The sequence below is a fragment of the Heterocephalus glaber genome, unplaced genomic scaffold (genome assembly GCF_053883595.1).
Source record: "Heterocephalus glaber isolate CG9 unplaced genomic scaffold, H.glaber_assembly_v1.0 deba00001461, whole genome shotgun sequence".
Lineage (NCBI taxonomy): Eukaryota > Metazoa > Chordata > Mammalia > Rodentia > Bathyergidae > Heterocephalus > Heterocephalus glaber.
The window spans coordinates 33,736,035-33,763,081 of NW_028258308.1; the positions used below are offsets into that span (position 1 = coordinate 33,736,035).

The following is a 27,047-nucleotide window of genomic DNA, read 5'->3' on the forward strand; positions in this document are numbered from 1 at the left end:
AAGAGCCTTGCTTCTGGAAGAGTGTACAGAAAACCCCTCTGTTGCCTACCAAGAAATACGAGTAACAGACTGTGTTCTGTCATTTAAAAATGTAAATCACAAGGAAAAATTATAATAATAAAATGTATGTTACAGAAGAAGTGAAAGGAGTTTCTGCAAAATAGTATACATGACAGATGTACAAGTCCACAAGAGAATGTAACATTTTGAAAGCCTCGTACAAAGCACAGAGGATCCTCTAAGCTCTCTCACTTCAGAAGCAAGTCCCTCCGAAGAAGGGTGTATGATAATAGACAGTTGTACTGTGTTTTGTGCAGTGACCTTTCGAAAAGGAAAGCTCCTTTCTGAGGTACTTCACGTTCACCCATTTGTCATAGACTTTGCTTGACAGGAGGTGTATAAATCACCAAAAACCTTCTTCACAGCAGAGCCTACTTCATTGTGAGAAGAAGGGTGCTTTCGGGGAATTATGGAGATGTACCAGAAAGGGTCCTTCTGGGTTTGTCTTGCTACTGAGTAGATAGGATCTTCTGAGTTTTGGAAACCATGTCAAAAAATGTTTCTTTAGACCTCCAATTTGAGGGAACTGGTTTTGTGTAACTTTATACAAATGTCTAGCATTATCTGTACAGAGCTGCTGGAGGCTTTGCTGCTGTGAGCAATGTGACAGCCTCATGAAAAGTTTAACAAATGGCTATTGCTGGGATTGGTGTGGGCTCTTTGTAAAGTGTTTAAGAATTCATCCTATGGAGAAGAGTGCCTTCCTCCTACAGTTCTCTAAAGTATCTATGTTTCTCTACCATAGCCAAAGAAGAAAAATCCCATTCATTTCACAAACATGTCATCATGTGCTATTCAAGAAATGAGCTTGGTGTTTCCTCCCAAGTTTGGAAGGTACCGACTCAGTGGTAGTCTTTCTTTTCTTATATTTTAACTGTGTGTCCTAAATTATTCCTTCAAGTCATTCTTTAGGTTCCATTAAGTGAACTATAGAAGTCCTTTATGCTGGTTCTGCCTCATACCTCACACAAGAGCAATTTGTATTAGTTCTGTCATTTGATAATGCCTTTAATGAAAAATCCCTGATTGCAATGGTATTCTCTTTTGGCAGCCCTAGGGGGTTGAAATTGCTCTAATTTTGACACTGTACATGAAGTTAAAGTCAAATCCTTTGAGGGCGATCTTTTCTTTATTGAACATCTGGAGGAAAGTACTATGTGTAAAAGAAGGTGAAAAAGCTATGACTTTGGACGTTTTTGTATAGGCAGCTAAAAAGATGTAAGTGTTCTTTAATTATCTTCAGTTCTCAGACTAATGTTTCTTACAAATGTAATTCAGGATAGGGGAAGCACAAAAACTGACCATCTTTAGGTTGATTTGCAATGTTTAAACTTTGTTTTCTCTTGATTAAGATTATCAGAGATGCAAATGGAATTTTATCAAGTTCACCAAGTACCCCTAAAGTTGGAAACAATGACATAGAACACAGAAAGGATGTTCTAGGAAAAAACAGCTGCAACAATGCAACTAACCCATCTTGAATAAGCCCCATTCAAAATGATACTTAGTGAAATAAAAATATTCTTAGTGAAATAAAAATTCTTAGTGAAATTCTTAGTGAAATAAAAATATTTACATTGTTAGTGTGACCAATGCTTGATGTAAGTATTCACATTACTGGTCATATATAATGGGTAACTGAACAACATAATATATTGTTCAAACTTGTGTGAATGAAAGGGGTGAGGTGACCTGAACAATTATCCTGACACATAACACTTGAAACAGAAGTGTCTTGGGAAAACCAGGATGTATGATCCATCTGGCAGTAATTGAGTCTTTATTCATCTGTGTTACAAGTATACAAATAATCTTATAATAAAAGAAACACTCAGCTAAGGAAAATTGCACTCAAAAGCCTTCATAACTTCAACAAAGTTATGAAGAGCCATTAGATCATGTTTTGGGATCTTTAAGATACAAAGTACCCCTTACGTGATTAGGAGAGATACATGCTGGAAATAAATATTGTATTGCTTACAGACCCTAGGGGTGTATGACATGCCCAGATGCCAGTCTCAGAGGGGTCAGGGAACATGGACAGAGAGATCATGGATCTAGGATACTTGCCTGTGTTAAGGCCCAGATGGGAGCATAAGCATCATAGAAAAAGGGTAACAATTAAGATATTAAGTAAGCAGGTTGAAAATTTGAAACAAACTGACCTGAAAACTTTCTGATGAGGAGCTGCTATCTTGAAATATGGCTGACCCTAAGGTTAGGCGTGAGGGTTTGGAGCTAGGGATCTCTCGCTTCCACTAGAGAAATGAAAATGGGAACTTGTAATCTAAATTATATAGCCAAACACAAAATGAAAATCAAGGCCACATAAAATTAAAAGAATTCACTATAAGGACCAGCAAGCGCATAGTGAGGACCTCGGCCAAATGGAGCAGGGGTCTGTCCCGCCGGCACCCCACCTGCCAGTAACCAGCTTAGCTGCATGGGCTCCTTCAGCACCCCCACACACACACCTCTGGCCTCCTGGATGTGCGGGTACCTGCTTCTACACTACAGAGGCACAGAGGGCCATAAAGGCCATTGTCCTGAGTTCCAGAAGATATAGCAGAAGTGAACAACAGAAAGAGGGCCTCTCTTAGGCTCCCTGATGAAAATTGAAGCCCACTGGAAAACTGAAGAGAATCTCTGCAATAAAGGCTCACCAGACCACTGTACTTGGAGTTGGAGGGACAATCACCTCCCCTCAAAACCTGGACTATCTTCAGGGGAAGGGCAGCTGGAACCTGCAGTAGAACCTTCCAGAGTTCAACCCTACAGGAGGACAGGGAGCGCAACTTGGGACCTGCAGCCAGAAATCTGCCTGAATCTCATGGGTCTGCGACTGGCTTGCTGAGACTCATTGACTTATATCTGCACAGTGCTGGCCACATTGTCTATTGTGACAACAGAGACATACCCTGAAGGAGGCCCTTCATTTTTATTTCTTATTTGTTATTTTCAAAATTATTTCTTTTTGCTCTTGTTTTTAATTTTAATTTTTCTACTCTTTTTAAATTTTTATTTTTTCTTCTTTTCTTTTTTCTTTCAATCTCTCAGACTCTTGTGTCACTGTGCCACATTGTTCTTCATCTCCCTTTTTGTTCCTGTTCTGGCCCTAATTCAAATTTCTTCTTTATTTTCTTTTTCTGCTCTTTTTCCTTCTTTCGATTGTCATTAGTTTTAAAGGAAAGTAAATACAGTGTGTAGCCTCCCTATTGCTGTTAGGTTGTTCTGTTCTCATCTTTGTTCTTTCATTCCACCTTTTCTTCTTGTCTTCAACAGTTTCTTAGAGTTTGCGTGATCTTCTGGTGCCCTCTGGCCTCATTGCTAACCTTTCCCTATTTTTCTACCTATCTATCCCTCCCTCCCCAACTCCTTCTAACTCCCCACCCCAAAGAGTAAAATTGCTATATGGTAGAGTTTATTCACTATAACTATATGTTGGGCTGGTCCTCGATTTTGATTTAATGCACACAGTTAAAAGTGACAGATTAATAACTACCACAAGTTGTCATTTTCTATGCTGTGCTTGATGCTATGGTGTTGCTGATTGTATCACTTGGGCTAAGGTGTTGTGATTGATCTAATCAGTTGTTCTTCTTGGTACAAAGAAAATGAGATAGCCTCAGAGTCATCAGAGATTCAAAACCTAAAGACCAGCTATATCTGGAAGACATGTCTGAGAAGTAGTCATTCCATAAGGGTTCTAACTACAAACAACAAAATTTACTTACAATAAGCAATTTTGAAGTATCAACCCAGGAATTAAACCAAAGACAGTACCAAAAACAAAAATGAGAAGACATTTAAGCAAGGCACAAACCCAGAATTCCACCCCACCAAAGGCATATTCTGGGGGAAACGAGGAAAAGTCTGATAATCAACCACCTGGACACCCTGAACTGATAGCACAGGAAGTAAGAAAACAGATGAATGAGGCTCTAGAAAAATTTAAAACAGAAATAATTTCCCAGATAACTACAGAGATGATGAGCAGAGTGAAAGACATGATTAGAGGCTCTAGAACAGAAACAGATAAAAAAAAATAGATGAGTTCAAAACCATGCTGGAAGCCATGAATACCCAGCATAAGAAAGAAATGGAATCCATGAAACAGATTCAAACAGATATCCAGGAGATTAAAAACTCCATTGAAAGTATTCACAGCAGATTGAGAGAATGTAAAGATAGAATATCAGATATAGAAGACAGGATTTCAGTTAGTGACTATGAAAACAGTGATTTCATATAAATAGTAAGGGACCACAAGAAATCAATCCAGCAGCTGGTAGATGATGCAAAGAAGAATAACTTAAAACTGATACAAGTCCATGAAAAAGCATGACAAAGTACAATTGACATAAAAAAAGCTGTTCACAGAAGTAATAGTAGAAAACTTCCCAGACAGAGGTAGAGAATTGGACATACAGATAAGTGAGGCATATAGAACTCCAACTAGCCATGATCAAAAAAATCTACACCTAGACATATAATAGTCAAGATCCTAGAAACCCAACAGAAGAACAAAGTCCTACAAGCAGTTAGAGAAAAGAAACAAATCATCTACAATGGAAAGCCCATCAGAATCACAGCAGACTTCTCAACACAAACCCTCAAGTCAAGGAGAGCCCGGAGTGAAGTATTTCAAGCCCTAAAAGAAAATAACTTTCTATCTACACTGTTGTATCCTACAAAATTATCTTTCTTTCAAAATTGATGGGAAAATTAGATACTTCCACGACACAGAGCACCTGAGACATTTCATGAACATCAAACCAGCACTGCAAACAATTCTAAACAATATCCTAGAAAAAGGAAATGTAGGTCACAATTCCATGAAGCTCAACAGAGTGAAGCTACCAGGCAAGGCAAGAAACTAAAGGAAAGCGGGAGAAATAAAAAATAGAAGAACCAACAATAGTAAAACATCATGACAAGGATGAGTCAATATTTATCAATTATAACCATCAATGTTAATGGCCTCAAATCACTAATCAAAAGAAATAGACTCACAGAATGGATTAAGAAGCAAAATTCAACAATATGCTGTATACAAGAAACACACCTAACTAAAAAACAAATTCACAGACTGAAAGCAAAAGGATGGAAAACAGTTCCCCACGTGACATGAACCCAGAAAAAAGCAGGGGTAGCAATCTTATTTGCAGGCAAAGCAGATTTCAAACCAAAACCAATTAAGAGAGACAAAAATGGTCACTATATCTTTGTGAAGGGAACAACCCAAGAGGAAGAGATGACAATCCTAAATATATATGCACCAAATACAAATGCCCCCAACTATACAGAACAAATATTAATGAATATGAAAAACTAAATAAGCACTAATACAATTGTTGTGGGAGACCTCAATACCCCACTATCAAAAATAGACAGATCATCTAGACAAAAAATTAACAACAAAATTCTAGAATTCAACCAAGCTATTGAACAAATGGAGTTAATAGATGTTTACAGAGTGTTCCACCCCACAAAATCAGAATACATATTCTTTTTGGCTGCACTTGGGTCATTCTCTAAAATAGACCACATGCTAGCTCATAGGACATGCTTAAGTAAATGTAAAAGAATTGAAGTTACCTCCTTTATATTATCAGACCATAGAGCAATAAACTTGGAGATCAATAGCATAAGAAACTTTAAAACCCTGACAAAAACATGGAAATTAAATAACACTTTCATGAACAACCAGTTGGTCACAGAGGAAATTAAAGAAGAAATTAGAAAGTTTCTAGAAGTAAATGATAATGCCAGTACAACATACAGGAATCTATGGGACACAATGAAATCAGTTCTACGAGGGAGATTCATAGCAGAGAATGCCCATATTAGGAAAACAGAGAGCTCAAATAACCTAATGCTGAACCTCAAGCTCCTAGAAAAAGCTCCTCCCTTGCACAAAACCAAAGCTTGTACAAGAGAGGAAATTATAAAGATCAGAGCAGAAGTCAATGCAATGGAGACTAAGAGAATGATACAAAAAAAAAATCAATGAATAAGAGTTGCTGTTTCTAAAAGAATAAATAAAATCGATAAACCTTTAGCCAACCTCATCAAAAAAGGAAAGAAAAGCCTCAAATCCATGGAAATAGGAATGAAAAAGGTGAAGTCACAACAGACCCAGCAGAAATCCAGAGGATCATCAATACCTACTTTGAGAACCCGTACTCTAAAAAATGGAACACACAGAAGAAATGGACAGATTCCTAGATACATAAGAAATGCCAAAGTTAAATGAAGAAGATATAGAAATTCTAAACACCCAAATTACAATGAGTGAAATTGAAAATGTAATAAAAAATTTAGCAACAAAGAAAAGCTTTACTGCTGAATTCTGCAAGACATTTAAAGAACTATCACCATTACTCTTTAAGTTCATCAATGAAATTGATAGGGAAGCAATACTCCCAAATTCATTCCTGGAAACAAGCATCACCTTGATTCCAAAAGCAGAGAAAGATCCAACCAAAAAACAGAAGTATAATACAATCCCCCTAATGAACATAGATGCAAAAGTCCTCAACAAGATACTGGCAAACAGAATACAGAGGGTCATCAAGCAGATCACACATGCTGACCAAGTCGGATTTATCCCAGGGATACAAGCATGGTTCAATATATGTAAATCAATACATGTAATACACTATATTAACAGACCCAAGGACGAAAACCATATGATCTTCTCAATACATGCAAAAAAAGCATTTGACAAAATCCAACACCCATTCATGATAAAAACCCTATAGAAAATTGGAATAGAAGGCCTTTTTCTCAACCTGATTAAGGCTATCTATGAAAAACCAACAACCAACATCATACTAAATGGTCAAAAACTGAAATCTTTCACGCTAAAATCAGGAACAAGACAAGGACACCCACTATCACCACTCCTGTTCAATATAGTTCTAGAAACATTACCCATACCAATTAGAAACGAGAAAGAAATAAAAGGAATAAAGATAGGAAAGGAAGGAATTAAACTGTCATTATTTGCTTATGATATGATACTTTACATAGAAGACCCAAAAAGCTCCACCAAAAGACTTCTAGACTTAATTGACAGATTCAGTAGAGTAGCTGGATACAAGGTCAGCACTCAAAAAGCAATAACCTTCTTATACACAAATAACAGACTCACTGAGAGAGAAGTTAGGGAAACAATTCCTTTTATAATAGCATCCAAAAAAATGAAAAATCTAGGAATCAGTCTAACAAAGGAAGCAAAAGACCTCTACATTGAAAACTACAGCACTCTGAAAAAAGAGATTGAAGAGGATATAAGAAAATGGAAAGACATCCCTTGTTACTGGGTAGGAAGAATCAATATAGTGAAAATGGCTATACTTCTAAAACTACTATATAGATGTAATGCAATGCTGATAGAAATTCCAACAATATACCTCACAGAACTAGAGAAAACAATCCAGAAATTCTTTTGGAATCAGAAGAGACCTAGAATAGCAAAAGCAATTCTAGGCAACAGAGACAGGGCAAGGGGTATCACAATCCCCAATATGAAACTATACTACAAAGCTACTGTGATAAAAACAGCATGGTACTGGCAAAGAAACAGACCTGAGGATCAGTGGAATAGATTAGGAGATGCATAAACAACTCCAGACATACTCAGCCACCTCATTTTTGACAAAGGAGCCAACCACCCTCACTGGAGGAAAGATAGCCTGTTTAATAAATGGTGTTGGAAAAACTGGATTTTAACCTGCCAGAGATTAAAACTAGACCCATATCTATCACCATGCACTAAACTAAGATCGAAGTGGATTAAAGATCTAAATATTAAGCCAGAAACACTAAACTTGCTGGAAGATAAGTTAAGTCTTGAAGACATTGGCATAGGAAAAGACTTTATGAACAAAACCTCAGTAGCATGGGAACTAGCACAAAGAATCAACAACTGGGATCTCATCTTATTAAAAAGCTTGTGCACTGCAAGGGAAACCACCAACAGAGCTAAGAGACAACCTATAATGTGGGAAAAAACTTAAGCAGCTGTACCTTAGACAAAGGACTACTATCTAGAATATATGAAGAACTGAAAAATATCAGACCCCCTTAATTCAAAGATCCAATTCAAAAATGGGCATCTGAAATGAACAGACATTTCTTAGACAAAGAAGTAAAAGCAGAAATAAACATATGAAACAATGTTCAACATCACTGGTTATCTGAGAGATGCAAATGAAAACAACTCTGTGATTCCACCTCACCCCACAAAGAATGGCTACTATCATGAAATCTACCAATAACAAATGCTGGTGAGGGTGTGTGGAGAAAGAAACCCTTCTCCATTATTGGTGGGAGCACAGACTGGTGCAACCACAGTGGAAATCAGTATGGAGATACCTCATAGAACTAGGACTAGAGATCCCATATGACCTAGCTATTCCCCTACTGGGTATCTTTCCAAAAGAATTAGAAGAATCATACCACAGCAAAATATGTGCACTCATCTTCATAGCAGCATAGTTTGTAATAGATAAAGCTTGGAAACAGCCCAATTGCCCATCAGCTGGAGACTGGATAAAGAAAATTTTTTTTTATAAAATGGAGTACTACTCAGCCATAAAAAATGAGAAATTAGAGACATTTATAGCTAAATGAATGCACATTGAGGCGATATTCTTAAGTGAAGTAAATAGGACACACGTGTAAATACTGAATAGTTTCTCTGGCGTGAGAAACTAAAAGTTCAAATCAGGACTAAAAGGTATAATAGATAATGTGAAATAGAAAAGGGGCAAAGAGGAAGGGGAAGTGGGAGGGGTAGGTGAAAGGAAAGAAGGGAATGGAATTAATATGAGAAAATGAAAAAATGGAAACACTGTAAATAGGGACAGATGAGGGGTTGATGGGAAGGCAGGGGAATGGGGAAAAAATAAGAATCAAGAGAGATTATGTAAAGGTGCAAATTTCCAATGATGAATGTCATTATATTGTATACCTAAAATGTACCAATAAAATTAATTTTTAAAAAGAGTATTGTTTGATCCTACAGATTTGTTTACAGATTAGCTAGGTTTCTTCCTCTGTGTCATTCACTCAGCAGTTTAAGTCACTTTGGAAAATAGCTTTGCTAGTGTTCCTTGAGTGTCGATGAAGTGCAGGTAGTGGAGTTTGGAATTCACACTATGGTTTTCTGTTATGTTAACTACTCTTAAAAAATAAGTTAAAAGATTCTTGAACAGGTGTTACAGTGATTTAGAAAATCATATGTTACAATGATTGAATGCAAACTTTGGAGTCTAGTAAACAGTTTGGAAGCTCAGATCTGTTTAAAACCTGGGGAAAGTTATTTAAACTCTCTGAAGTGGCTTGGGTGATACAGTTAGAGCATTCATTATAATGTGAATCCTCAATAAATGGCAGCAATTTTAAATTTCAGGGATGCACAAGTCACTGGGTTAGGTGATATCACAAAGGGTCTTTAAGAATATTTGCATATTAATCTAAGGTTTTTGGAGGGTAAAATAAAGAGAATGGGAAGAGTCATTTCTTTTCTAGCTTCCTATGTCTTCTTTTCTCATAAAAAAAGTTGCACTACATATTCAGAATTCACCCTGGCAGTTAAACAGTGAGAATAATACAGCTTTTTACCAAAAAGTAATCTTTAGTGGGGCATGTTTAACCCCTCCAAAAAAAACAATCTTTCAGATTTCATCATGAGTAAACACTTTTCGTTATAGAATTACCAAAATGCAGAACACCAGAGAACCACTCAAGCTAAACAAAAACAACAAAACAAAACAAAAAATTTTGTGATAAATAAATGGAAAAGAGGCCCTTTGTCAGGTCCTATATCATTCTGTTCCTTCTGAAGTCTATATCTTTTTAATTTCTTCTGTGAAAATAAAGTTTTAACTGGTCTGGCAGTAATGGAGGTTGATGTCAACCCAATTACCCACCCCCACTCCCATATCTCTACAAGCATCCTTTGTCAGCCTGTGCCCCTAATTAAAGGAAAGACATGTTTTCAGTATTCTATTATACATCCACTCTGGATTGTAAAGTAGATTTCTTGAAATACCTTTAAGCCCCTACACTAGAATGATTTACTAACAATGATCAGAATACTTAACTCCAGTTTCCGACACCTCTCCTGACTTAAACTAGTAACACATCTAAGTAAAGTGGAAAATAATATAATTGATAATATGGAGATTTATTTTAAAGTGAGTTCAAATTTCAATTTCTTAAGGCCCTGCTGGCTTAGTGAAACACAAGAAAAAATTTTAAACTGTATTAATGTCTGAAAAATAAGTTCCTGCGTGTCGCCACTGATGACAGTAATCACCACAGTGTCTACATAGCTCTGTTTGTTCCCTTCACTTACTGTAATTTCAAGACTTTTGCTAAAGTTTTTTGGTTGGCTCTTGTTCATTTCTATTACTAACATCTGTTGCTGTGTGAAGAGAAATTTTGAATGAACAGATGAAATCTTCCCAAAGTAGCTATTGTCCTAAATGTGGTGTCTGACATCAGGTCTGGGAAAAGAATTTGGTCCAAGAGATAGCCTGAGGTTATTTTTAGGAAATCAGATGTGTAGGGAAATTAAAACCAAGGAGGTTCTGGTTTCTATTCCTTGCAGATATTCCATGAGGCGACATATGCATCTATTTAGCATCTATTTTTTCCATTCCTACCCTTGGCTGTCCCACGTCATTCCCTATCTTGTCGTTAGAGCATTAAGCAGAAGCTTGAGGCAAAAGACAGCTAATGCAACCATTCCATTTGGCCCTGTAATTTTTCTGCACAGGACTTCATAGAATTTCATTTCAAGTTAATGAGGGGAAGTTAGAACTGAGGAGAAAGCTTAGGCTGTGCCAAAATATACTGAGGATTACTAAGCTTGGGTGTAGAAAATAGAGCAAGGGAATAAAAATGGAAAAGTCTTGGCAGATATCTCAGTAGCAGACTTCATCCTTAAAAAGCAGAATTTTATCCAGCTCTCCTTGGGAACATTAATTCTTTACCATGGCATTCAGACATAAATGCTGTTTTTCTGTGTCTCTGTTTTTGAAAGCCTGAGTGTCTAAACTGCAGGCGATGTGCTGAATGTCATTCTTGTTTCACAGAAGGGAAATTTGAGACAGAAAGCTGTAGCTGTCCTCCTGAGAAAACATATCTAAGCATTTCCTGGCAGTCATTTAGGCTGCATCTATGCAATTCCACACATAAGGATAGATGTCAGATGTTCACTGAATGACGATCCAGATGTTTCAAATACACTGTTGTTTTATGTTTAGTAAATAATGCATTTAGGTAATTTAAATTTAAATTTTTCATTTCGAATTTTAGCACTATGCAGGCAGTCATAGATTAGGAAGCTTTTTCCTTTTTCATATCCTATCTATTTTATTTTTCAAATTTTTACATACTGTTGTGCATACTTTAGTAAATTTTATTCGGAACTAGGGTGAATGAATCATTAGATTCAAATATTACTAACAAAAAGTTTACAGTACTGCATAAATCTCAGGAGAGAAAGGCATCCTCCAGAAAATTAGCTAAGGCAACCAAGATTCTTAACTGCAGCCACTCAAGTTTCATGGTTAATAATAGTAGTTAATAATTTCACAGTTATTAATGTAATTTTTCTAAGGTATATTATACTGTGCCCTAGATGCTGAGTATAGTTTGGTTTTGGGTTTTTTTTTTGTTTTTTTTTTGGTACCTGGGATTGAACTCAGGACCTTGTGCTTTTGAGGCAGGTGGCAGAACCACTGAGCTAAATCCCCAGCTGAGTATAGTTTAATTACATTCTTTGGTAGCCACTTAGTGTCCTAAACAGAAGTGGACATTCTTCACTGCAGTGATTACATGTTGCTACATCTACTTTTGAGGATTTCTTGTCTCCTTCCAGCTGTCACCTTGTATTTCTGTAAGATATCCCAATAAGTTTCCATATTCTTCAAACCTGTTAGCAAAAAGTCAGATAATTAAGTCAAGAATTATAGAAGCTCAAATCTTATGTGTAATGTCTAAATCTACATTCAAACAACAATCCATAATATTTCAAGTAGAAGACAAAGGATTTAGTTTTAGTAAAGTGGTCTGATATAAGTTGTATGGATTTTCTTTTTATCCTTTTGTGAATGGAAAGGTATTCCAGAGGGCATCAGAGTCTTTACCTTGTTGCTCAAGATACACAGGCCAATGCATGTTGGTCAGAGTGAATGCATGTAGGAACTATGTTTATTATCCATTTGGTCATTAGCAATATTAGTTTCTTTTGTCCTATTTATTGCTAATTAAAGGTAATTTAGGCCATTTAGTCTCATGAAAAAATGATAATGAGGAGAGAGGAATGTATGTTATAAATTTCATTCATTATTTCGTCAAAATGCTCAGTAGTATTTCTGAAGAAATAATTGACTATTAGCAAACTATTGATGATCTTTTCTGATAAATATGACTAATCAAGAGACCTAACAAGTTTAATTTTAAAAACATTTGAAACATTTATAGTAGCTAAAATAAGGCACTTACCTTCACATGGCCTACTCCCTCCTACTGTGTGCTTTTGTGGAAATTGCCTCAGTTTATCTATTGTAAAATAGGAGTGATAATAGGAGCTCCCTTGTGGGATGGTTGGGAGTAAGTCAAATGAATCACCAAGTGTAGCTTACTAACAATAGCAACTGATATTCTATAAATACAACCTTAAACATTTATTGGAAGCTACTATGCCCCCACCCCCAAATAGGCTTATAAACTCTCTGCCTGGCCATAGTGTTCATGTAAACCAAGAATTTATTAATAAGTATACTAGAGTAACAGAATAAATCAGATCTGTCTCAGGAGAAAGGGTACATTGGAAATCCTATTTATAACACTACTTGAGTGTTTACAACAAGTAAAATTTTTAAAAAATAATAGAGATTGACACATTTTACAAATATTAATAGATAGGGTGATCCTGCAGAAAGTTAATATTATGTCCCCTTTCCTTTAAAGTCCATCTTTCATTGCTATATCCAAATACTTGAGACTGGGTACTTTATAAAGAAGTTTATTTAGCTCACAGCTTTGGAGGTTGGAATTCTGAAGAACATGGTGGGACACTGTCAAGGACTTCCCTGTCTGTGTCACACCATGACAAATGGCATCATAGTGAGAACATATGTGAGAGGAATTACATGGTAAGCAGGAAGCCCAGGCAACCAGGGAAAGCCATGCTCAATCTTTTACATGAACTCTCTTGAGAGAACTAACCAAGACCCCAGGAGAACTGCATCAGTCCTAAGGCAATACCCACCCGGTTCTCCTGACCTGCCTCAAAGGTTCTAATGCCAGCACCTCCCAACCATCAAACAAGAAGTTTCTAGCACATGAACACTTGGTGGACAAACCATATCCAAACTATATCCGCCCCCCCAAATGAATTAAGAGTTCCTTTAAAGAGTCAGGTGATGTTTGTCATTAATGTGATCCAGAGTGATATGTTTTGTTCCTCCTGACCTTTTAGGAATAATGCTGGTTTGGGGAATATTCAAGGCCCTGAAGAGTTTGCAGTACTGATAAGAAATGAAGTGCCTCCACTTAGTCCTTGATTTAATTGACCATATTTGGTTTGGTTTTGACTTTGTGACTTTGTGTGGACATATGTCATGTACACAAGCAAACTAAATTTGGGCTTAACATTCTTTTTTTTGTTGTTAAATTCTTTTATTGGTACATTTTAGTTATACAACACAATTACATTTCTCATTGGGAATTGTACCTTTACATGATGCATCTTGATTCTTATTTTTTCCCCATTCCTAGCCCTCCCTTCACCCCCTCCACCCTTCCCTATTTACAAAGACTTTATTTCCATTGTTTCCATTTCTCATCATTTTTCCTTTCCCTTCTTTCCTTTCCCCTGCCCCTCCCACTACTCCTACCCCTTTGGACCTTTTCTTCCTATTTTGCATTATCGATTATTCATTCTAATCATTGGTACATTTTAGGTATACAATATAATGACATTCATCATTGGAAATTTGCACCTTTCCATAGTCTCTCTTGGTTCTTATTTTTCACCCTTGCCCAGCCCTCCCTTCAACCCCTCCATTCCTCCCTATTTACAAAGATTTTGTTCCTATTTTTCCATTTTCTCATATTAATTCCATTCCCTTCTATCCTTTCCCCTAGCCCTCCCACTTCCTTCCCCTCTGCTCCTTTTCTTCCTATTTCATATTACTTATTATATGTTTTAGTCCTCATTTACACTTTCAGTTTCTCATACCAGAGAAACTATTCGGTATTTATACATGTGTGTCTTATTTATTTCACTTAAGAGTATCACCTCAATGTGCATCCATTTAGCTATAAATGTCTCTAATTTCTCATTTTTTATGGCTGAGTAGTACTCTATTTTATTAAAAAAACACATTTTCTTTATCCAGTCTCCAGTCGATGGGCATTTGGGCTTCTTCCAAGTTTTAGCTATCACAAACTGTGCTGCTATGAACATGGGTGCACATATATCACTGTGGTATGATTCTTTTAATTCTTTGGGGAAGATCCCCAGTAGTGGAATAGTTGGGTCAAATGGGACTCCCAGTCCTAGATCTTTGAGGTATCTCCATCCTGATTTCCACAGTGGTTGCACCAGTCTACACTCCCACTAGCAGTGGAGCAGGGTTCCTCTTTCCTCACAGCCCCGCCAGCATTTGTTATTGGTTGATTTCATGATAGCATGGGCTTAATATTCTTACAGGGCAAAAGTTTGTTGTTAAATACCAAAAAGGAAATAATTCTGAGAGGACTCAGTGACAATCTTTTAAATAGTTCCAGTTAAATGCTTTTGTCTATTTTTGTTTGCTTGTCAATAACAGTGTTAGGATAAAATTAAATCATGTTAAAATTAAGTCAAATATTTCAAGGAACAGCCAAGTGGAAGATAAGTCTAACCGTATTTTATGCCAAATTATTACCTTAATATTCATTTCAAAAACCATAAACTTGGGTACCATTTGAATAACTGACTTGAAAGAACTGCTTATATTTGTAACTAATAATAAAATTCATAACACATTAATATAGAAGATACTAAATGGTAAAAAGAAAGTTAGTAGTTTGTTCTAGCTTAGCCAGTAAAATCTAGAATCTAGGCTTTGACTCTATTTTAACAGTCTTCTCATAATGTTATTGTAGTTTATATTAATAAATAAACTATCTTTTTAAAAAAAAATTTCTGACTACTACAAGTATACATACTGTTATAACTTTTCTGTATTTCTGAAGCTACCCTACAGGAGGACCACAGATAGACAACCCTACTTGTATTTACTGTCCCTAGCACATAGTAGGTGCAGTAAATATAGGATAAATGTATGAGTCATATAGCCATGGGTAGTTTTTTTTTCTATGTGTATTCAGGCATTATGAATTTTTACATTGACTGTGTACTGCTCATGATATAAAAATAAACCTAGTAATATAAAAGTATAAGAACTGACAAAACAGTCTATAAAATAGCTTTTAAAAAGTAATTTTACATTAAATTTGAGACCTCTGATATTAACTTTGAGAGGCCAGATACAGATGCTATTTTCTAGATGAAGTGAATATACTTAAAGGAGTTTTTGACAAAAACAAATCTAAATGCTCAGGTTTCTCTATAAAAATGATAAGCAGCTTGGTCTATAACTACAGTAAGTTGAATGAGGGGCAGGGTGAGAGCTCTATGAGGGCTGTGGCTATAAGACCAGCTCCTCCCTCCTGGGAGCTGAATTCCCCTGAGCTCCATCAGAGAAGCCAATAGAAACAAAAATGGAGGTCTTCCTACTCACTGGCAGTCATTAGACCCATATGGATGGAAATTGTTCATGTAGGAAGAGACTTAGTGATGTTCTTCTTGTCCTTTTCCATACTTACCAATGAAGAAAAACAACAGTAACAAAAAATACTCCCAAGTAAGAAACAAATAAGAATCTAAGAAGACGGCCTGGGGATTTAGCTCAGTGGTTCCCGCTCCTGTTTCGCAAGCGCAAGGTCCCGAGTTAGATCCCTGGCACAAAAAAAAAAAAAAAAAAAAAAAGAATCTAAGAAGACGGAATTTGATACATATATTACTCGGGTAGCCCTAAGCATGCACAGAGGAATCTGGCCTAGAGCTCTCTTTAGCTTTAATGTGCCTGTACCAAATGAAACAGGACCTTAATTTTATGAATGGATAAATTTTATATGGTTGAGATTTGTTTATTAACTTTTTTTTCATTTCTAAGAGAAAAAAATGAAAAGCAAAAACAATTTCAGTTCTTTCATCCCTAGCTCGCTGTCCTAACAGATCTAACCTTTCACTTATTTAATTCTGTGAATTGTACTCCAGCTGCCCAAACCTAAGAAAATGAATTAATGACTCACTCTCTCTGCTCAGTGGAGGGCTGCTTCCAGCTGGCTAGCTTTTTCCATGGATTCTGTCTGTCGGGTTGAAACAAGATATTAACTGGTGGGTGGTTACTCATTAATTTCCAGGGAGAACAATGAGTTGACTATATGTCAACCATTTCTGAAACATTTCGACTCGCGTTTTTCTTGTTGATTAGAACTGGGCTTGAAAACTAGGTCAGGCACATGGGAAGAAGCAAATACCAGTTTTGCTGCTTGACAGGGTTCAGCTAGAACTAAGACTAATGGATTCAGCGCAGAATGTTTATGCATGTGGAATGAAACACACACACACACACACACACATACACACACTACCATACTTACATTTGCATTCCCCACTAAAGATACCCCTAAAGGTATTTGTGGTGGTTATTATATTTTTCTTCATAGTTTAAAAGATAAAGCAGATAGTAAAATTACTTTCTTTACAGAAGAGAATTGGTTATACAATAATTAACTCAATGAAAGCAACATTCATGTGCTGCAAAATTATTTCTGCTAATTTTCACAGCAACCCCATAGAGCAAATAATACTATCCCAATTTACAGATGTGGAAACTAAGGCTAATTAAGTTGCCCAAGTAACAGTTGGAGAGCCAAGACAAGAATTCAAGTTTCCTTTCCTCTAATTTAGCATTCTTTTCTGTACAAATGTAAATGTTTTTAGGAAAATAATGAATACATAAATGACAGGATTCATATCCATCAGGCAGAATTTTCTGCCAGAATTACAGTGTTTACCTGAAGTAAAATTTACTCATAAACAAAGCAGGGAGTCCAGCTGGTGCTTACATCTGGGATGATTAACTGGCATATACAGTATTTTTCCCCTTCAGTTGCAAAATGAATGCAACAAAACCTCAGGGCAATTGGTTTGTTCTCACTTGGGACAAGATGAGGTGAATGATATAGCAGAATGCTGCATGTGGGAGTAATATGTCAAGGATTTGTTGTGTATTTGTTGTAATTCTTATAATAATTTTCAATATGTATATATTTCAGCATTTGAGAAGTTGTATGTTTAATCCATACAAATCTATACACAAATATATACTTGGCTAAAAAACTAGAATATTTGTTCTAATGCATCATAAACCATATTATAATAATATTTATAGCAAAGAGGACACAATTCAAGGCTGAAAGAAAAACACAAAGTAATAGAAGATTTAAAAAGTTTAAATATCTCTTGAAAAAGCCCAACACATATCTACTTGACAATGTCTATAACAGCTTTTTTTAAACTACCAGTATATAGAACATAAGTTGTAATATTTATCTTGGTATTAAAGAGGAATTCTCTCTACTATCTTGTCCAATCTTAGTGAAAAAACTGCTCAGCATTATTAGTCTCCTACCTGATTTTAGTAATCTGTCCATAGATTTGAGAATTTTCCCAATAGAAAATGCATGCATTGGGCCGGGGATTTAGCTCAGTGGTTTTGCCGCCTGCTGCGCAAGCTCAAGAACCTGAGTTCGATCCCCGGTACCAAAAAAAAAAAAAAAAGAAAAGAAAAGAAAATGCATGCAGGTGTGCTGGGACTTGAAAGAAAGCTCTAAGGAAAAAGGTGGGAAAAAAGAACATTCCATGCCCTTCTCTGAGGGAAATCTGAAGTTACAGAATAGGTGATAGTGCAGTCTTCTCCCTTTATTTACCCTTCAGCCTTTCCCAGAAACACAGCTATGGAACCTAAACTCAGCTAGATGTAGGCATGGGAGAGCAGCCAAAAACTAATCTGTAAAAGGAAGGCTTCCCCATTCTCAGAACTCCTAACTTCACCTACTTAGAGTAGATCCTACAAAATTTACTTGCAAAGTTTCCAAGTGTCATTTCTAGACTCAGCACTGGATGGGATATGACAGGACATATTAATCAGGGTTTTTTCAGAGAAATATAACCTAAGTATCCATGGGGGGTGAGGGATATATGTGTATATGTGTGCCATTTATTTTAAGGAATTGGTTCACATAATAAAGGAGGCTGGCAAGTTAAAAAAACTACAGGTTGGGGTGGCAAGTTCGAGACTCAGGCAGGAGCCAGCATTTCAGTTTAAGTCTATCAACTTCCTGCTGGGAAAATTCCCTCTGGTTTCAGGGAACATCAGTCCTTTGTTCTATTTAGGCCTTCAGCAGATAGGTGAGGCCTACCACTTTAAGGACTGCGATGTGATTTACTCATAGTTCACTGATTTAAATGTAGATGTCATCCAAAAACATCCTCACAGAAATATTCAGAATGTATGACAAAATATCTAGGTACCATGCCCCAGCCAAATTGATGTATAACATTGACCAACACAAGTTCACTTGGTATATCCTTAAATCATACTTAATGTCCAAATACAGTCACAGTCTGAAAAACTTACAGGTATGGCTTCAGCCTATGCACTTTTGGGAGACAAAATTCATTTCATACCATCAGCATAGGCTTGAGCTTCTTTCTCTCCCATTCCTTTTGGCAAAAACAACTGGAGGAAGAGGGAAGTCGCCTTTCATTTATTTTACTCTCTTGACATCTATTCCTTAATGAGATAGTAAGATGAGAGTTGGATTAAACAAGGATTAAACAGCAGTCACTTGAGTTCAGATAGCCCTAGAGCTAAGCAAAGAAAAGCCTAGATTAGTTGGGTAGATGCTGAAGAAGTAAGCAACTGGTAGAGACAGGTTTGTGGTAGAAAGGGAGATTGGATCTGAAATGCAGTTGTTAAATCATAAAATAGTTTTGGAAAAGCAAATTCTATTCTCTTCTAATACATACATATTTACTGAAATCTTGAGAAAAGTTTATGATCAAGTATGGTCAGGACACCTTCTTGGGACATAAAGTCCAATAAGCAGGAAGACCTGCTGTGTAAGTACTGGGAATGTGCCACCCACTCAGAAAAAAAATAGATATTTGTAACTACAAATTATTGTCTTTTGCAATCCAGGGAACTCTTGGATCTCAGTATCATACTTTTTTCACCCGAGGTATGTAGGTACCATAAGATCTTCACACCTCTGTTCCATCTGAATGGAACCACAGATGCCTCTCCTACTTTAGTAAGGTCTGAGTTGGGCTCTGACAAGGGATTTGGTGTTACTGGAAAAGGAAACTCTCTTGAAGAGAATATGTGTGCCAATGAGAGACAATCATCAGCTAATTAAAATTCTGATGAAGATTATCAAATCCAGTTTGAGTCTGTTGACAAAGACAAAGTTTAAGCTGAGGGATGAGGACCCTAAGTTCCTCCCCTATCTCCATATGTAAGTGTGTTTTTCAATGTGGCATTCATATTTTATGTCTTGCCATAAAAAACAACAGAGAACTAAGCCACTATCCTGGAATATGCTTCTAAGACTTGAGATCACACCGGAGCACAGGAAGGTGCAGAAGACTGTAAGACAAATGTTCTTTTCCTATTGTCAATTCTCAGTCTTTGAAGAATGTCACCACTGCTGAGTCTGCACTGCTGAGCGCACATGCACTTCAACCGTTGCTTTTAGAATGTGCTTTAAGATTTGACTTACAAACAAAGAGTTCTAGCTTAGATCTAGAGTGTCCCCAACAGTCTCATGTTCTCAGAGGTGGGGCATTTGGAAGGTGATATGATCATGAAAGTGTTATACTCTTCAGTGGATGATCTATTAATGAGTTAATACCTGAATGTGGTGTTAGGTGTGGGGCCCTGTTGGAATAGGTATGTCACTGGGGCTATGCCTTTGGAGAATCTGTTTGCCTCCCTGGTTCCTCATTTGTCTCTCTGCTTCCTGGTTGCTATGAAATGAGCAATTTTTCTTCTGCCATGATATTTCTGCTGTGTAGCCACCAAACTATGGACTGAATTCCTTCAAATGTGAGTCAAATTAAACTTCTTGTTTAAGATATGGATATCAAGTATTGTGTTACAGCAATGGAAAGGCTGATTAATACACACAGTATAAGTAGAATGAAATAAACTTGCTACCCCAGAAATCATTTTCCCCATATTTCACAGTTATTTTACGTATAGTTACATTGTATATTATAAGGTTTATATTTAATTGACACTTGGCAGATATATTTCAATTTTTCTAAAACTAAAATTGGATGCTTACCATTATAAATAAATATATATGTCAGTGTTACCCTGTCAGCAACTCATCCCCCACTAAAAAACAAATGAAGGGCAGTGAATAAATAAATAAAGTTGTTCGGATTGCTGACTCCCTGTCAATGAAGGTGATGTGAATTACATGGATCTGTTTTCCAGATGGAGGCATAGATGTAGACAAGAGTATGCCTACATTATTAACACCACAAAGCTCAACATACTCAAAACAACAGCTGTCCAAAACACTTGGTATCATGTGTATTTATGAAAACTTTTAAAAACGCGTACATGCATGGAAAGCTGAATTAATAATACCAGGTGATGAGCAGGAAATAGAAGAATCCTGAAGCCGAGTTTTCTTTACTTTAGTGAAGTAATAAAAACATTATGTTTCTAAAATTCGGTGAAAAAAGGCTTTCAAAATATCATTGGTTAGGCTCACAGCTGTACTTCTATTACAAAGTTAAACCCCAGAGTTTGAGGTGTGTGTTTGTGTGGGTGTGTGCTGTATCAATGTAATAGATAAAATGAATGGCGGAGTATTACTGGGCTAATATGGCAAACTTTATGACAGATCCCAACTTTGTGTTCAATAGGAGATTTGGACCAGGAACAGAGATTTGGCTTTCAGTTAGTTTTAAAGTTACCAGGTTTCATGTTCCTTGACATTCCCACACTTATGCTCACTAATCTTCCTGTCTTTAAGATACCTGAGTAATTAATTTAACTATTTACATGGTTAGAACTATATCTGGTTTGTTCTAGACTGTAGATACAGGTCAACTAAAAAACAAAATAAAAAACAATTTTTTATTAGTACATGCAGCTTACAATCATCTCGGGAATGTATACATGTACATAATACAGCTTGTTTCTTTTAAAATTCCTTTTACCCTTCCTTCACTCTTCCCTCCTTCCTCCTCTAAATTCCCTTTCCCCATTTTCATTCTTGTTGTTACTAATCTTAGGTTATGTTTATGATATATAATGTTTACATTCACTGGAGTTATTAGGTTCCTGTACATGGCATATCTTTAGTCTACTTATTTCTTTTTTTTCTTTTTTTTTGGTACCAGAGATTGAACTCAGGACCTTGCGCTTGCAAGGCAGGTGCTGAACTAAATCCCTGGCCCAATTCTACTTATTTCCTCTTCACTTTCCCTCTCTCCTTGCCCTCAATCTCCTGAACAGGGGACAGGATAATTTGAAAAAGATAAATTTTATTTCGTGCCTGTGGTATGGTATCTATGTGTTTTTTAAATAAAGAAAGCCACATATATAGTAGTTTCATTGTTATTTAGATTTGACCCTTTCACTTAGGCCAAAATAACAATAGTTAGAGAAATCTCATCAACTGTTAAAGGAAATTCTCCCAAGCAAAGCGAATGATAGAGTTTTTCAGTAATAGAGAGAAACCGAGGTATGAAATTTACCCAAGAACTATAATGTTGAAGTGGGAAAATATAATTACTTTACCTTTCCTTACGTCCCTCCTCTGGAGTTTTACTGTCATCTTTAACACATAGAAAATACTGGAAATAGCCATTTTAAATTAAGACCAGTGTGAAATGCTCTACTACTTTAGTATTGTTATTTCTATTACCCTTGTAGAAACTAAAAATGGAATGGGTGCTCAGGATTTATACTGTAACTGCCTGCTACTTACATGAGATAACTATTTTTAGTCCTATCACCCTTATTAAAGATGTTCATTATGAGTTCATTTATGGAAATGTTATCTCACAGAGCTTCTTCAGGGAGGATTTTCTCAGATTTCATAATGAGGTCTCAGAAGCATGATTAGAACCTAGTCATTTCATTTCTCAGCAAATGCTAATCCTTTCCAGGAAAATTCTATAAATAAAGAAGCAAAGCTGGTTGTCAGTGATTTGAAATAGCTGAGTTGAATAGAGCATAATAATGTATAAATTATTGCTTGTGCCAATTATGTACAACCTCAGTTGTATGCATATTTTCCAATGGTTTATTTAAAATATGACATTGCATACAAACCCTGGTCTAATTGAGTTTGAAAAAAAAAAAATCATAAGAGGTGCCATTTATTCCTTCAAGCTATTTTGCCCTGAAACTTTAAGATAGGTAAGATCTATAGCAAATAAGTTTGTAAAATTATTTGTACCATTTTTAGAAAGCATTATATTCTGAATAATGCCAAGTGAAAGTGGTAGGCATGCTCGTGGTCATAATATCTAGTCTTTAAATGGTCAAAAATACCACCAACTATACAAAGCAAATATTAATGGACATGAAAAATCAAATAAGCACGAATACAATTGTAGTGGAGGACCACAATACTCCACTATCACAAATAGACAGATCATCTAGACAATTAACAACAAAATTCTAGAACTGAACCAAGCTTTTGAACAAATGGACTTAATAGATGTTTACAGAGTGTTCCACCCCACAAAATCAGAATACACGTTATTTTCGGCTGCACATGGGTCATTCTCCAAAATAGAACACATGCTAGGTCATAGGACATGTCTAAGTAAATGTAAAAGGATTGAAGTTACCCCTTGTATATCGTCAGACCATAGTGCAATAAAATTGAAGATCAATAACATAATAAACTGCAAAACCCACACAAACACATGGAAACTGAATAACACCCTCCTGAACAACGAATGGGTCACAGAGGAAATCAAAGAAGAAATTAGACAGTTTCTACAAGTAAATGATAATGCCAGTACAACATACAGGAATCTATGGGACACAATGAAAGCAGTTAGCAGTGAATGCCCATATTAGAAAAACAGAGAGAACTCAGATAAATAACCTAATGCTGAACCTCATGCTCCTAGAAAAAGAAGAGCATACAAACCCAAAGCTCATACAAGAGAGGAAATTATAAAGATCACAGTATAAATCAGTGCAATGGAGACTAAGAAAACAATAGAAAAAATTAAAGAATCAAAGAGTTGGTTTTTTGAAAGAATAAATAAAATTGATAAACCTTTAGCCAACCTTATCAAAAAAAGGAAAGAAAAGGCTCAAATCCATGGAAATAAGAATGAAAAAGGTGAAGTCACAACAGACCCAGCAGAAATCCAGAGGATCATCAATACCTACTTTGAGAACCTGTACTCTAATAAAATGGAAAACACAGAAGATATGGACAGATTCCTAGATACATATGAATTGCCAAAGTTAAATGAAGAAGATATAGAAATTCTAAACACCCCAATTACAATGAATGAAATTAAAAATGTAATAAAAAATTTACCAACAAAGAAAAGCCCTGATGGCTTCACTGCTGAATTCTACGAGACATTTAGAGAAGAATTATTGCCTTTACTCTTTAAACTCATCAAGGAAATTGAAAGGGAAGCAAGGCTCCCAAATTCATTTCTAGAAACAAGCATCACCTTGATTCCAAAAGCCGAGAAAGACCCAGCCAAAAACAGAACTATAATCCAATCTCCCTAATGAACATAGATACAAAAATCATTAACAAGATACTGGCAAATAGAATACAGAGGGTCATCAAGAAGATCATACATCCTAACCTAGTAGGATTTATCTCAGAGATGCAAGCATGGTTCAACATACGTAAATTAACAGACCCAAGGACAAAAACCATATGATCCTCTCAATACATGCAAAAAAAGCATTTGACAAAATCCAACACCCATTCATGATAAAAATCCTACAGAAAATTGGAATAGAGGTCTTTATCTCAACCTGATTAAGGCTATCTATGAAAAACCAACAACCAGCATCATACTAAATGGTCAAAAACTGAAAACTTTCACACTAAAATCAGGAACAAGACAAGGATGCCCACTATCACCACTCCTGTTCCATATAGTTCTGGAAACATTAGCCACAGCAATTAGAAAAGAGAAAGAAATAAAAGGAATAAAAATAGGAAAGAAAGAAGTTAAACTGTCATTATTTGCTGATGATATGATACTTTACCTAGAAGACCCAAAAAACTCCGCCAAAAGACTTCTAGACTTAATTGACAGATTCAGTAGAGTAACTGGATACAAGGTCAACACTCAAAAAATAATAGCCTTCTTATACACAAATAACAGACTCACTGAGAGAGAAGTTAGGGAAACAATTCCTTTTATAATAGCATTCAAAAAAATGAAACATCTAGGAATCAGTCTAACAAAGAAAGCAAAAGACTTCTACATTGAAAACTAAAGCACTCTGAAAAAAAGAGATTGAAGAGGATATAAGAAAATGGAAAAACATCCCTTGCTCCTGGGTAGGAAGAACCAATATAGTGAAAATGGCCATACTTCCAAAACTTTTATATAGATGTAATGCAATGCCGATAGAAATTCCAACAATATACTTCACAGAACTAGAGAAGACAATCCAAAAATTCTTTTAGAACTAGAAGAGACCTAAAATAGCAAAAGCAATTCTAGATAGCACAGACATGGCAGGGGGTATTACAACCCCCAACTTGAAACTATACTGCAAAGCTTCTATGATAAAAACAGCATGGTACTGGCAAAGAAACACCCAAGCATCAGTGGAATAGATTAGGAGATGCATAAACAACTCCAGACATACTCAGCCACCTCATCTTTGACAAAGGAGCCAACCACCCTCACTGGAGGAAAGATAGCCTATTTAATAAATGGTGTTGGAAAAAGTGAAAGATTAAAATTAGACCCATATCTATCACCATGCACTAAACTAAGATTGAAGTGGATTAAAGATCTAAATATTAAGCCAGAAACACTACACTTGCTGGAAGATAGTTAGAACTCTTGAAGATTTTATGAACAAAACCTCAGTAGCATGGGAACTGGCACAAAGAATCAACAACTGGGATCTCATCTTATTAAAAAGCTTCTTCACTGCAAGAGAAACCACCAACAGAGCTAAGAGACAACCTACAATGTGGGAAAAAAATTTAGCAGCTGTACCCCAGACAAAGGACTACTATCTAGAATATATAAAGAATTGAAAAAAAATCAGACCCCCCAAATTCAAAGACCCAATTCAAAAATGGACATCTGAAATGAAGAGATATTTCTCAGACAAAGAAGTAAAAGCAGCAAATAAACATATGAAACAGTGGTCAACATCACTGGTTATTCAAGAAATGCAGATGAAAACAACACTGAGATTTCACCTCACCCCACAAAGAATGGCTGCTATCAAGAAATCATCCAATAACAAATGCTGGTGGGGGTGTGGAGAGAAAGGAACCCTTCTCCATTGCTGGTGGGAGTGCAGACTGGCGCAACCACAGTGGAAATCAGTATGGAGATACCTCAAAGAACTAGGACTAGAGGTCCCATTTGACCCAGCTCTTCCCTTGCTGGGTATCTTCCCAAAAGAATTAAAAGAATCATACCACAGTGATATATGTGCACCCATGTTTATAGAGGCACAGCTCTTAATGGCTAAAGCTTGGAAACAGCCCAAGTGCCCACAACTGTAAACTGGATAAAGAAGATGTGGGGTTTTTTCATAAAGTGGAGTACTACTCAGCCATAAAGAATGAGAAACTGGAGACAGTTATAGCTAAATGGATGCATATTGAGGCCAAGTGATATAAATAGGATACACATTTGTTAAATACCAAATAGTTTCTCTAGTGTGAGAAACTGAAAGTATAAATAAGGATTAAAATGAATAATTAATAATTTCAAATAGGAAAAGGTCCAAAGGAATAGGGGAAGTCAGAGGGGAAGGAGAAAGGAAAGAAGGGAAAGAAAAAATTATGAGAAAAGAAAAAAATGGAAACTAAGTCTATGTAAATCAGATAGGGTGGAGAGGGTGAAGGGTGCACAGGTAATGGGGAAAGAATAAGAACCAAGATACATCATGTACAGGTACAAACACCCAATGATAAATGTAAATGTATTGTGTACGTAAAATGTATCAATAAAAGAATTTAAGCAAGAAATAAAAGCCTAGATATAAAAGATATTTGATCATTAAAGAAAAATGAACTATTACATAGTACTCAAATAGGATTCAAACCATAAATGTCTAGATAAGCTATATTATCACAAAAATAGCAATCAGTCAAAAATGTTACATAATATAATGTAATTGTACACAGCATTTCAAGGATTTCTTTTGGAGTAGGTAAAATCATTTTAAATAATAGAACAATAAATAATTTAGATAATAGACAAAACACCTCCAATAAAGTACAAAAATGATCATGCCGTAAAAATTAAAATGTACATAAAAAAATAAATGAAATGTACAGAAAATTAGTGTATCAAAACACTGCTGTATTTTCACAAGAATCTCAAGAATATGTGGGAAATGATCATATAATAAGGATAAACTTTTAATTCAATGTATAATGTCTGATTTATTTAATAAAGATTAGTGTCATGTGGAAGAGAAAATACTGAGGTATTTTTCTTTCACAGTATCCAAAAATGTAACTTACATTGAATATCCAAAAAATAAAAATATTAAAAGAAAATTTACCAGAATATTTACATAATTCCAGAGTATAAGAGATCAATAAAATTAGAAATGAAA

At 35.9% G+C, this 27,047-nt stretch overlaps 1 long non-coding RNA gene across 1 annotated transcript in view; it reads left to right on the top strand.

Annotated features, from left to right (window-relative positions):
• The window catches only part of LOC147826790 (uncharacterized), a 66,251-nt gene that overhangs the window by 22,059 nt on the left and 17,145 nt on the right, over nucleotides 1-27,047 (top strand). Inside the window, exon 2 of the long non-coding RNA XR_015453477.1 lies at nucleotides 806-894. This is a non-coding gene — a long non-coding RNA (uncharacterized LOC147826790). The remainder of the gene's footprint in view (nucleotides 1-805; nucleotides 895-27,047) is intronic.